Source organism: Halichoerus grypus, chromosome 5, assembly GCF_964656455.1.
Source record: "Halichoerus grypus chromosome 5, mHalGry1.hap1.1, whole genome shotgun sequence".
Lineage (NCBI taxonomy): Eukaryota > Metazoa > Chordata > Mammalia > Carnivora > Phocidae > Halichoerus > Halichoerus grypus.
The window spans coordinates 148,979,252-148,994,026 of record NC_135716.1 but is presented as its reverse complement, the minus strand read 5'-3'; the positions used below and the strand labels follow the sequence as shown (position 1 = coordinate 148,994,026).

Below are 14,775 nucleotides of genomic sequence, written 5' to 3'. Positions count from 1 at the left end.
TAAATTTAGGTGTGACATCCATTCCTTGTATCTCCTCTCTTCGACTTCTATTCTAATGAACATTGAATTGCCCATAATTGTCACAATGGGGTGGGATAAAAAATAAAAAAAGAGTCTGGTGAATTCCCAAGCCAGAGAATCAACATCTGAAGCAGAGTAAAGATGACTACAGACAGGAACAAGGAAACTGACTGAGAAATCAGTATTCTATTGCACCTGAAGAGCATAGCAATATCCTGCTTTAAAATAAACTCTAGTGTGTCTTTCTCCAAAAGAATACTCAGAATTAAACTTTACCCTTAAATAATACCAATGTTTTCAATTAATTCTTTTACTAGTTCTACTGGCATATTACTTATTTTACTGAGCACCAATTGTGTTGTCACAGATGGAATATAAGCATGGGAATCAGGAGACTTGAATTCTAGCTCAACTGACTCACTGTGCAACAATAGGTAAGTTATTTACCCTCTGAGGGCTTCATCTACTAAATGAGAATATTGAGTTACCTAATCTTGAAGATTCCTTTCGGCGGTACCATTCTTTGGCTCCCTGAATCTAGGATTAATCAGGCAGTGATCCAAGATAATAAGACAATCTTCCCCTCAAAACCTTATCAATTAACCTTGGATAATTTTATCTACTCTCATTAAAATTTGGCCTACGAAGCCAGACTTATTCCTCCTTCCAGAACTGAAACAATCAGTTACCTCCAATTAAGAATACACACATTGAAAAAAAAAAAAAAATGCATTGATAGGAAAGTTCAAACATGAACTAATTAAAACCAAAAACTTTTATTTTACTTTTTCTAGTTTCAATTGTCTTCAGAATTCACAAGGAGATTCCTCAATTAAATTGGTTCTTTCAATTATTATCACACAAAAATATTTGCTAAGCCCTATGTCACAGAGGGCAGAATACTTATTGCACAATGGCATTGAACTTTCAATCAGAGATCTAGGCTCAAGTTTTACTTTTACCACTTACTGAATGACATTGGAAAACTCAGTTAACTTCATCCAACCTCTGTTTTTTCAAGTATAAAGTAAGGATTATGTTAGTAAAAATATGAATATTTATCTCTTGGTAATTACTATGAATATTAATTTTCGATTGAAAATATTTTATGAGCATTTCTACATGCCACATACTATCCAAAATGACAAGTGTACTAAACTATTCAATTCTCACAACAACCCCTGTGAGGTAGAAACCAATACTATCCTCATTTTACATTTGAGAACACCAAAGGACAAAGATATAAAATAACTTATCCAAAGTCATATAGCGTGTTGTAAGTAAGTAAGAGTCAGAGTTAGGATTTGAATTCCAGCAATATGACTCTAATCACTAGACTAACAGCTCCTCTACGTAACATAGATGGTTGGAAGAATACAGAGATAATACAAATTGAAAGTATATTATCAGTTATACTGCTTAATGAAATTACTACCTTTAAAAAAAAGAAGAGGTAAAAAAATACTGCATTTTTAAAAATTTTATTATGTTATGTTAGACACCATACAATACATCATTAGTTTTTAATGTGGCGATCCATGATCCATTGTTTTCATATAACACCAGTGCTTCATGCAGTACGTGCCCTCCTTAATACCCATCACCGGGCTAACCAATCCCCCCTCCCCCCTCCCCTCTAAAACCCTGTTTGTTTCTCAGAGTCCATAGTCTCTCATGGTTCGTCTCGCCCTCCGATTCCCCCACACACACTTCATTTTTCCCTTCCTTCTCCTAATGTCCTCCATGCTATTCCTTATGATCCACAAATAAGTAAAATCATATGATAATTGACTTTCTCTGTTTGACTTATTTCACTTAGCATAATCTCCTCCAGTCCCAACCATGTTGATGTAAAAGTTGGGTATTCATCCTTTCTGATGGCTAAGTAATATTCCATTGTATATGGACCACATCTTCTTTATCCATTCATCTCTTGAAGGGCATCTCGGCTCTTTCCACAGTTTGGCTATTGCGGACATTGCTGCTATGAACGCTGGGGTGCATATGGCCCTTCTTTTCACTACATCTGTGTCTTCAGGGTAAACACCCAGGAGTGAAATTGCTGGGTCATAGAGTAGCACTATTTTTAATTTTTTGAGGAACCTCCACATTGTTTTCCAAAGTGGCTGTACCAACTTGCATTCCCACCAACAGTGTAAGAGGGTTCGCCTTTCGCCCACAACCTCTCCAATATTTGTTGTTTCTTTCCCTATCCATTTTCGCCGTTCTAACTGGTGTAAGGTGGTATTTTCAATGTGCTTTTGATTTGAATTTCCCTGATGGCTAATGATGATGAGCATTTTTTCATGTGTCTGTTAGCCATTTGTATGTCTTCTTCAGAGAAGTGTCTGTTCATCTTTTCTCCTCACTTTTTGACTTGATTATTTGTTTTTTGGGTGTTGAGTTTGAGAAGTTCTTTATAGATCTTGGATACCAGCCCTTTATCTGTAGTGTCGTTTGCAAATATCTTCTCCCATTCTGTGGGTTGCCTCTTTGTTTTGTTGACTGTTTCCTTTGCTGTGCAGAAGCTTTTTATCTTGATGAAGTCCCAAAAGTTCATTTTTGCTTTTGTTTCACTAGCTTTTGGAGATGTATCTTGAAAGAAGTTGCTGTGGCCGATGTCAGAGAGGTTATTGCCAATGTTCTCCTCTAGGATTTTGATGGATTCCTGTCTCACATTGAGGTATTTCATCCATTTTGAGTTTATCTTTGTGTATGGTGTTAGAGAATGGTCGAGTTTCATTCTTCTGCATGTGGCTTTCCAATTTTCCCAACACCATTTATTAAAGAGACTGTCTTTTTTCCATTGCATGTTTTTTCCTGCTTTGTCAAAGATTATTTGACCATAGAGTTGAGGGTCCATATCTGGGTTCTCTATTCTGTTCCATTGGTCTGTATGTCTGTTTTTCTGCCAGTACCATGCTGTCTTCGTGATTACAGCTTTGTAATATAGCTTGAAATCGGGCAACGTGATGCCCCCAGCTTTGTTTTTCTTTTTCAACATTTCCTTGGCGATTCGGGGTCTTTTCTGATTCCATACAAATTTTAGGATTGTTTGTTCCAGCACTTTGAAAAATGTCATTGGAATTTTGATCGGGATGGCATTGAAGGTATAGATTGCTCTGGGTAGCATAGACATTTTAACAATGTTTATTCTTCCGATCCATGAGCATGGAATATTTTTCCATCTTTTTGTGTCTTCTTCAATTTCTTTCATGAGTGTTCTGTAGTTCCTAGAGTGTAGATCCTTTAACTCTTCAGTTAGGTTTATTCTGAGGTATCTTATCATTTTTGGTGCCTATGGAAATGGAATCGATTCTTTAATTTCTCTTTCTACAGTTGCTTTGTTAGTGTATAAGAAAGCAACTGATTTATGTGAATTGATTTTGTATCCTGCCACATTACTGAATTGCTGTATGAGTTCTAGTAATTTGGAGGTGGAGTCTTTGGGTTTTCCACATAAAGTATCAAGTCGTCTGTGAAAAGAGAGAGTTTGACTTCTTCTTTGCCAATTTGAATACTTTCATTTCTTTTTATTGTCTGATTGCTGTTGCTAGGACTTCTAGTACTATGTTAACAATAGTGGCGAGACTGGGCATCCTTGATGTGTTCCTGATCTTCAGGGAAAGGCTCTCATCTTTTCCCCATTGAGGATGATAGTTGCTGTGGGTTTTTCATAGATGGATTTTATGAACTCGAGGAATGTTCCCTCTATCCCTATACTCTGAAGAGTTTTTATCAGGAAAGGACACTATTTTTTTGCCATCTAAATGTTACTGGTTGAGAAATTAAACATTAATGTACATTTCAACATTTAAAGGAAAATTTTTATTTTGTTTTTAATTCTGGAACAATATTAATGGGTTTTGATAAATAATAACATGCCTTGAAATTGCTGCTATAAATGCTATCTAATAATAAGGCACCATTTGTGTCTAAAACTTTACAGTTTCAAAATTAATTGACATGCTTTATTTTATTAAAGCCTCACCATGATCCCATGATAAGTAATTAAAACTCATAGATGTTTAGTGCTTTGTTGAGTTCATACTTTAAGCACCAGGGCAACACCTTGAAATAAAGATTTCTGACTCCATTGTGCTATCTTTGGAATATACCATAGCCACAGTCAATACATTCATCCATCTATTCAGTCAGTTATTCATTCAAAAAGTACCATGTTATGTGTTGTAAGATAGAACAGATAATAAATCAAACAGATATAGTCTTTGCTTTCACTAAGTTTATAATCTCAAATAATAATAAGCATCTGGACTTTGATCTCATGTAACTATCATGTTGACCTTCATCACCATTCCTATGAGGAATATCTTCTCTGTGTGTATGAATAAACAATTCTTTCTTCATGTTACCTCTAATATTTCAACAAAGTGCCAATTTTTGACCTTCTGAAAATGGCTACTTGTAAATAAACTGACAATGCCTCTATATCATTTGGTTCCCTTCCACTTATATGAAAAGCAAGAAAAGAAAACAAACAGAAATTCAAAATACAGGACAAATACAATGTAGATTTTAAACACAAGTATGTCAGTAAGTGTGTTAAATACAAATTGACTAAATATCACAGATAAAGACAAAACTTTTATTCTGGATGAAAAAATTAACTATATATTGTTTATACATACAACTTTACATTTAAGAGCATAGAAAGACTGAATAACAAAGGAATGAAAAAGTTATATGAGGAAAGCACTCTGAAAAAAAGTTAATGTAGCTATATTTGTATCAGACAAGGTAGGCTTTAAATCAAGAAACATTACTAGAAATGAATGGGGATATTTCATGATGAAAAAAAAAGGATAATTCCATCAAGAAAATATAAAAATCTTAGAGGTATGTACATCTATTAACAGATCTCCAACATGTGTAGGTAAAATTTGACAAAATAGAAGATAGGGACAAATTCAGAATTACTGAGAAACTTCAACACACCAAAACCACAAACTGAGCAAAATCAAGAAAATAGTCAGAAAGAATGGAGACAATTTGGCTCATCATTCTAATTATGAAACACTTCATATTTATACAACTATGTGTGTGTGTGTGTATGTATTCTTTTCAAATGCATATGATACATTTACCAAAATTGATCATACAATGGTCCATAGAGTAAGGCTCAAAAAATTTCAAAAAAAAAAAAAAAATTTCAAAGGAATTTATACTATACTGCATATGTACTCATATCATAGTTATAGTACTTTAAATAAATTATATATAATAAATATATGACAATATTTATGGGATGTAGCTAAATCCATTCAAAAATAGAAATACATACACATATACATACACATAAATATAGATGATCCATTTTCATTGATTTATATATATGTCTGAAAATAAATTATCTAAGCTTACACCATAAGAAACTTTAAAAACTTATTATATTGTTGGGCGCCTGGGTGGCTCATTCGTTAAGCGTCTGCCTTCAGCTCAGGTCATGATCCCAGGGTCCTGGGATTGAGCCCTGCATCAGGCTCCCTGGTCCACAGGAAGCTTGCTTCTCCCTCTCCCACTACCCCTGCTTGTGTTCCCTCTCTCGCTGTGTCCCTCTCTGTCAAATAAATGAATAAAATCTTTTTTAAAAGTATTATATTATTAATATAATAATTAAAAGGGAACAGAGAATTGAAAACAGTAAATAGTAATATTATCTGTTCTATTTTACAGAACATAACATGGTATTTTTGAATGAATAACTGATTGAATAGATGAATGAATATTGAATATTGACGTGGCTATGGTATATTTTATTTCAAGATCTCACCCTGGTGCTTTAAAGTATGAATTTAATGAAGCACTAAACATTTCTGATTTTCAATAGTAATAGTAAAAGAGAATAATATTACATAACTTTTATGCATCAAACAAGCAAAAGAAAAAGGCAACAAACATATAATGAACTATTTATGGCAATACATTAGAAAAATACAGAAAAATACATGAAATACACAATTTCTTATAAGAACAAACCCAACTAAAAAAATCATCAATCCAATTGAATCCAATTCATTTTAACAAAATGAAAAACAAATATGTTGTATCAATAAAAGCAGAAAAAGTATTTGATAAAAAAAATAACATCTCTACTTTTGGAACAGCCATGTTGGAGTAACCATTAAGAGATTAGCCCCACTGTAAAGAATTATAAAGCAGGTAAAATATATGAAACAACTCTTTTCAGGCTTTAGAAAATAAGCAACATTATACAGCAATACCAGAAAAGAGACATTCACAAGATGAACTCCCACACTAGTATGTTCAAGCAGGTGAAATCTGTGCAGTACGTCATCAGACAGTAGGAAAATATACATGGTGGTGGTGGTGGTGAATGGGTAAACCAGAAAACTCTGAGATCATTTCCTATAAGTCTATAGCTCAAAGCTAGGCAGGCACATACACACAGTGAAACTACATTAGTTTTATCAACTCTAACATACCATAATGTTGAAAGCAAAACAGATATACTAGAGATAAAACTATGCTGGGTAGTAGGGTGTGGGGAACCCAGTACAACCAGAATTGAAGAACTTTTGCCCCTTTAGGCATAAGACCCAGTTGATATACCAGTAGGGACATGCCGTAGCAATAAAAACCATGTCCTGAGGAAAAATTATTCTATATTTTCCCTAATAAAATGGAAAAACAACCCCTGATAAAATCTCCATAGGAGACAAAGTTTGGGCCCAAGTTAAAATAGTTTGGAAATGCCTAGGTTTTCCACCAGATCTACATCAATGAAATTTAAAACCATGCATACAGAAGTTTAAGGTGATCAGCCTTGAAATAATAAGCAAATGAACTGCCTTCTACAATAAACACTAATACACTCAAAAAGATAACAAAATCAACTCTCTAAAATGTATCTTCGATTCTGTCCATTGTACAATCAAAAAATACGAGACACTCAAAGATATATATCACCCATAATCAAAAGGGTGAAGGGAAACAATATAAATCCACACTGACATCAGTTGTACTATTTAGCAGAAGAAAACCCTTTAAATCTATTATTATAAATATTGTCAAAGAACAAAAATATGTTAATAGAATTAAAGAAAACTGTAATTTTCATATTTAAAAAATATGGAATTTCTAAAGAAATAGAAATGCCTATAAACACCAAACAACAATTCTTTAAGTAAAAAGCACAAACCTGAAATGAAAAATTAAGTGGATGGACTTAACATTAGATTACAGATGGTGAACAGTCAATGAACTTGAAGATAGATGAATTAAAAAATCATGTGATCTGAAGAATTGAGAGAAAGAAAACTGAAGAAAAATTAACTGAGGCCTAGAAACTTGTGGAATAACAAATGGTCTACAACACATGTAAATGGGTCTGAGAAGAAAAGCATGAGCAGATAGAAGAAAAAAATTGTTTTTAATCATGCCAAAAATTTCCCAAATATAAATTTAAAAATGACTTAGATACCTTAGAATCTCAAAAAACCTTATGCAGAATAAACAGAAAGAAAACTCAACCTAAGTACATAATAGTCAAATTGATAAAAGCCAAACAGAAACAGAAAATCTTAAAAGCAACCAGAAGAAAAGCCATAAAAAATAGATGTGAACACCAAGAACAACCATTGACTTCTAAAATAACCATTAACTACTTTTTATGTATTTATTTATTTATTTTGCTTTTTATTTTTATTTTTTTAATTAACATATGATGTATTATTTGTTTCAGGGGTACAGGTCTGTGATTTATCAGTCATACACAATTCACAGCACTCACCAGAGTATGTACCCTCCCCAATGTCCATCACCCAGCCACCCCATCCTTCCCACCCCCCTCCACTCCAGCAACCCTCAGTTTCTTTCCTGAGATTAAGAGTCTCTTATGGTTTGTCTCCCTCTCTGGTTTTGTCTTGGTTCATTTTTCCCTCCCTTCCCCTATGATCCTTTGGCCAACAGACACATGAAAAAGTGCTCAACATCACTCGGCATCAGGAAAATACAAATCAAAATCTCAATGTGATACCACCTCACACCAGTCAGAATGACTAAATTTAACAAGTCAGGAAATGACAGATGTTGGTGAGGATGTGGAGAAAGGGGAACCCTCCTACACTGTTGGTGGGAATGCAAGCTGGTGCAGCCACTCTGAAAAACAATATGGAGGTTCTTCAAAAAATTGAAAATAGAGGTACCCTATGACCCAGCAATTGCACTACTGGTACTTACCCCAAAGATACAAATGTAGTGATCCGAAAGGGCACATGCACCCTAATATTTATAAAAGCGATATCCACAATAGCCAAACTATGGAAAGAGCCTTGATGTCAATCAACAGATGAATGGATAAATAAGATTTGATATATGTGTATATATATGTATTATACAATGGAATAGTATGCAGCCATCAAAAAAATGAAATCTTGCCATTTGCAACATCGTGGATGGAACTAGAGGGTATTAAGCTAAGTGAAATAAGTCTATCAGAGAAAGGCAGTTATCATATGATCTCACTGATATGTGGAATTCGAGTAACCATTAACTTCTAAAAAGAACATCTAAAGTGATGAAAGAACAAAACTCTCAACCCAGAATTCAATATCCAGTGAAAACATACTTAAAAATGAGAGTAAAATAAAACATTCTCAGATTAGTTAAAACTGAGAGAATTCATTACCAACAGACATGTACTATATGTAAAGCTAAAACAGGGAAAATTATATTAAATAGAGCTAATACCTATAAGAATAAATAAATAAATATCATTAAAAATACTAAATAATTGCATAAATTTAAAAGACTGCTTTTATTTGTCTCATAATTTTCTTATGCAGTAATTCTTCAAGCTTTTAAAAATGGTATTTTAAAGTCAGTTTACAAAGTACAGAGAAGAAGAATATATGGCAAAATACCAACACGAGTTGAAATGATAAATAGAATTAGACTGAAATGAGGTAACTACATTTGTGAGATGGAAACTACAAAGTAGGAAGAACTTTGAGAACAAAAAGGAAGTAGTAAATACAAGTTCAAGATACCAAACGTGAGGTATAAATTTGAAGTGGTAAAATAAGGACCCAAAAAAGGGTTTGGTAAGTTATCAAGACATGAGCAAGACATGAAAAAAATTAAATACATATTAATGTGCAAAAGTTACTCATCTGAAAAGGCTGTATATGATATGATTCCAACCATATGACATTCTGGAAAAGGCAAAGCTATGGAGATCACAGGTTGGAAAAAAGAGAAATTAAAAGGCAGGGAACAGAGAATATATAGGGTAGTGAAAATATTCTGTATGACTACAATAATAGAAATGTATAATTATATATTATCTAAAACAATAGAATATATAATACCAAGAGTGAACCCTAATGTAAACTATGGAATTTGGGTGATTATGATGTGTCAATGTAGGTTCATTAGTTGTAACAAATACCTAAAATTACTCTAAAAAATAAATATTTAAACAAAATATTGTGAAAGTTTGATAAATTATGAGTGAATATTGTTTTAGAGCAATATAAATAGTTCTACTAAGAATCCAAAGAAAAACCTTTTTTTTATTATGAAGTCAGTAAAACAGTAACAAAGTAATAGAAACAGAAGGGGCAATAAGAAAATTAATGAAAAGATAGTTCATTTAAGCCAAACATATCAATAATTACATTAAATAGAACAGATATATGAATAGAGTAAGTATCCCAATAAAAAGCAAACATTGTTAGATTGGAATAAAAAGGCAGAGCCAACAAGATACAAGTAGTCTAAACTTTCAATAATTTTTTAAAGGATTTAACACTTCCTTCTTCCACCTATGAAAAAAGAATGATCCACACTTAGACATATTATAAACTGTCAAAAGACAAAGACAAAAAGAATCTTTAACTCTGCAACACAGAAGCAACTCATCACTTACAAAGAATCCTTAATAAGATTAATGGCTGATTGGGGCGCCTGGGTGGCTCAGTTGTTAAGCATCTGCCTTCGGCTCAGGTCATGGTCCCAGGGTCCTGGGATCGAGTCCCACATCGGGCTCCCTGCTCAGCAGGAAGCCTGCTTCTCCCTCTCCCACTCCCCCTGCTTGTGTTCCTGCTCTATCTCTTTCTCTGTCACATAAAGAAATAAAATCTTAAAAAAAAAAAAAAAAAGAAAGATTAATGGCTGATTTATCATCATGAATAATGGAGGTCAGAAGGCAGTGGAATAACACAAAGTGCAGAAAGAAAACACTGTCAAACAAGAATTTGATAGCCAGCAAAAAATATTCTTCAAAAATGAGAAAGTTAAGACATTATCAGATCTTAAAATCTGCTCTACAAGAAATACTACTGGATATCCTTGTGGCTAAAATGAAAGAACAGTAGAGCATAACTGAAATCCACATGAAAAAATAAAAGAGCATCAGTAAAAATAACTATATAATAAAAGACAGTATAAATATTTTAGGATTGTAGATGTTTTTCTCCTACTGATATAAAAGACAACCACATAAAGCAATCATTATAAATCTGTATAGAGTACATATAATCTATCCAGATGTAATTTGTATAACTGTATATATATGATATATGTATAGTATATATATTATTGAAAGTAACTTGTTATTAATTAGAACTACGCTGCTATCAACTAAATCAAGTTCATTTTAATCCTCAGGGCAAGTAAGGAAAGAAATTTTAAAATACAGTAAAAAAAAAATAGTAAAATCAGTAAGAAGGGAATTAAAATGGTACACTAGATAATATCTATTTAACACAAAGAAGGCAGTAATGGAGGAATAGATGGGGAAAGACATAAAACATACTAAAGGTGGCAGCAAAGTAATCTAAGCTTCTCAATAATTACAATAAATGTAAAAAGCTTAAACACTCCAATTAAAAGGCAGAAAATGTCAGAATAGATTTCTTTTTAATGAACCAACCATATGCTGTCTGCAACAGATGGACTTTATTTTTTTTAAGATGTTTTTATTTATTCATTTGAGACAGAGAGACAGCATGAGCAGGGGAGAGAGGCAGAGGGAAAGGGAGAAGCAGACTCCCTGCTGAGCTGCGAGCCTGATGCAGGGCTTGATCCCAGGATCCAGAGACCAAGACCTGAGTGAAGGCAGACACTTAAACATCTGAACCACTGGGGCACCCCGGAGATGCACTTTAGATACAAACTAACAACTAGATTGACAGTTAAAAGGAAGGAAAATAAACATACCAAACACAACAAAAGAAAGCTGGAATACCCATTCTAATATCAGAAAAATAAACATCAAGACAAAAGTTGTCAGAGGGGCGCCTGGGTGGCTCAGTCATTAAGCATCTGCCATCGGCTCAGGTCATGATCCCAGGGTCCTGGGATCAAGCCCCGCATCGGGCTCCCTGCTCCGCAGGAAGCCTGCTTCTCCCTCTCCCACTCCCCCTGCTTGTGTTCCCTCTCTCGCTGTGTATCTGTCAAATAAATAAATAAAATCTTTAAAAAAAAAAAAGACAAAAGTTGTCAGAGACAAAGGAGGTATTTTATAATGACAAAAGAATCCAACAAGACATAACAAGTATAAATGTACCCAACAAGAGTCCCAAAATAAATAAAACAAAAACGACTCAGAATTAAACTACTTTTTATATTAATTTTTCATATTGGGAGGAGGTCACTGATTTAAACGACATATGGGAATTTAAAACATAAAACCACTGCAGAGAACCACAGTTACAATTTAGGAAGGCCATCTTATCTGCTCTTATGTATTGAAAAGATCAAAAGCCTCAGACTAAGACAGATAGATTAGAATCCTAGCACCACTACTTACTAGTTTAAACTCTGGGAAAATTTAACTACTCTTGACCTCAGTTTTCTTGTCTGTCAAAGATAAAATATTTTCATGGTAGTGTTATTATCAAATGAGATTATTTACATAAATTACATAGCCAATGCTTAAGCCCAAAAGTATTTGAGTCACCTTTGAGTCTTAATATCATACTTAAAAACTAAGCATACCCATCAAAGAATCCTTTCAACTATATCTATACTCCTAACACTTTGCATTACTTACACAGGTATCACTTTGATCCAAGCTACTATATTCTCCCACCTGGATTGTTTGTAACTGGTCTCCTTGTCTGCTCCCCTATATTCTATTTTCAACACAATGTTCTATTTTCAACACAATAGCCAAAGTAATCTTCCCAAAACATAAAAGAGATCATGTCACACCCTGTTCAAAACCCTCAAGAGGTTTAGCACTTATTTCACAGTAAACTTGATGATTCTAAAAGATTCTACATGAGGAGGGCCTGAGTGGCTCAGTCAATTAACCATCTGACTCTTGATTTCAGCTCAGGTCATCATCTCAGGGTCCTGGGATTGAGCCTCCCCAGCCCCCCATCATTCTCCACTCTCAGCTAGAAGTCTGCTTGAGGATTCTCTCCCTCTGCCCCTCCTCTTGCTCATATTCTATCTCCCTCTTTCTCTCTAGCTTTCTCTAAAATAAATTAAAAGTAAAAAATAAATTTATTTATTTTTTATTTATTTGTTTGTTTATTTCTATGTGATCTATCTCCCTTTCACCTGTCTGGTCTTATCTCCAATTGTTTTAATACCACTTGACCTCCTTACTATTTCTCTTATTTGTCAGGCACACCCCACAAAGTTTTAAGGGATTGTCAATGGCTATTCCCTTTTCCTAAAATTCTCTTTCCCCACATTTTCACATGGTTGAATCCCCAACATCATTCAAGTTATTGCTCAAATCTCCTTTCTTCAATGAGGCCAACCTGACCACCATATTTTATATTGAAAAACACTCTTTTAACACATTCCTGATTCATCTCACCTACTCTAAATTTTCTCACAGTGTCACCATATTCAATTATACCCTAAAAATTACTTATTTTTATGAGTATTGTTTATTTTTCTCCCCTCTGGTAAATATGTAAGCTCAAGAATGTTTTTGTTTGGCTTCCTATTATACCCTCAGTACTACTATCTAGCCCAAATTGGGTATTCAATAAATATCTGTGCAATAAATGTTAACATAAAAGCAAATTCCCAAACACGTTAAGTAATATAAATACCAGTTATTGTGGCAACATTTTGAAGGTCTATTTCAAAGCAGAACACATGCTGGGCACTGGAAATACAAACATGAATAAGTACTTGTCTTCATGGAGCTTATAATCAAGCTGGAGAAATAATCACACAAGTGGATCATTTCAATTCAAGCATCAAGTGCTTATGATGTAGAAACTCCCAGAGGAAATCACAGGATGCTGGGCAAAAGTGAGTTATTGTTATATCTACAATAGAGAAACATAAACTGGTAAAAAAAAAAAAAAAGCCATAAAAATCTCCAATAATGGATATTTAAAATTGTGAAACTTATTTTATTTTTCTGTGTTTGTCCAGCAAAAGTTATCTTGAGAAGTCAGTCAATTTAAATAACATTTATACTTAGCCTTAAGTTCTTGGTTTATTTTAAGTAAAACCTTGTTACACATTTTACTTTATTTTCCAGAACTTATTTGTCTTCTTTATTTTGGCTGTATTTTCTTTTTTCCAAGAATATAAGGGAGTTCTCCAATCGCCCTCCAAAACACAACCTCTCTTTACAGAGAAACATATAAGATGAATGGATAAAGAAGATGTGGTATATATATACAATGGAATATTATGCAGCCATCAAAAGGAATGAGATCTTGCCATTTGCAACGACGTGGATGGAACTGGAGGGTATTATGCTGAGCGAAATAAGTCAAACAGAGAAAGACATGTATCATATGACCTCACTGATATGAGGAATTCTTAATCTCAGGAAACAAACTGAGGGTTGCTGGAGTGGGGGATGGGGTGGGAGGGATGGGGTGACTGGGTGATGGACACTGGGGAGGGTATGTGCTCTGGTAAGTGCTGTGAATTGTGCAAGACTGTTGAATCTCAGATCTGTACCTCTGAAACAAATAATGCAATATATGTTAAGAAAGAAAAAAAGAAGAAGAAGAATGTAGCAGGAGGGGAAGAATGAAGGGGGGGAAATCGGAGGGGGAGAAGAACCATGAGAGACGATGGACTCTGAAAAACAAACTGAGGGTTCTAGAGGGGAGGGGGGTGGGAGGATGGGTTAGCCTGGTGATGGGTATTGAGGAGGGCACATTCTGCATGGAGCACTGGGTGTTATGCACAAACAATGAATCATGGAACACTATATCTAAAACTAATGATGTAATGTATGGGGATTAACATAACAATAAAAAAATTTTTTTAAAAATGGAGAGATTTCTACTCTGACTCCTAAAGTTGAGAGCATATTTTCATCTTGATATACAGGAATTGATTCTCCAACCAAACATGATTTCCTTGAAATATATTAGGAGGTATTAACCAGCAATTAAACATTGAATACATGATGAATAATTAATGCTTTATATCTCACCATACAATGAGAGTAAAAATAGCGATTTGAAGATTAGGTGACATTTTCAAAGTCATTCTACTTCAACGATTAAAAATGCTTTCTGGTTTTCTTTTTCAACATTCATCTGGCTATTCGGGGTCTACTCTGGTTCCATACAAATTTTAGGATTATTTGTTTCACCTCCATGAAAACTGTCAATGGTATTTTGATAGGGATTGCATTGAATGTGTAGATTGCTCTGGGTAGCATAAACATTTTAACAATATTTGTTCTTCCAATCCATGAGCATGGAATGTTTTTCCATTTCTTTGTGTCTTCCTCAATTTCTTTTATAAGTGAGTCTCTTGTAGATAGCATAT

General features: G+C 34.0%; 1 protein-coding gene across 6 annotated transcripts in view; it reads right to left on the bottom strand.

Moving 5' to 3' along the window:
* The window catches only part of LOC118544703 (BEN domain-containing protein 5), a 1,415,283-nt gene that overhangs the window by 1,135,390 nt on the left and 265,118 nt on the right, over window positions 1–14,775 (bottom strand). The window lies entirely within an intron of this gene.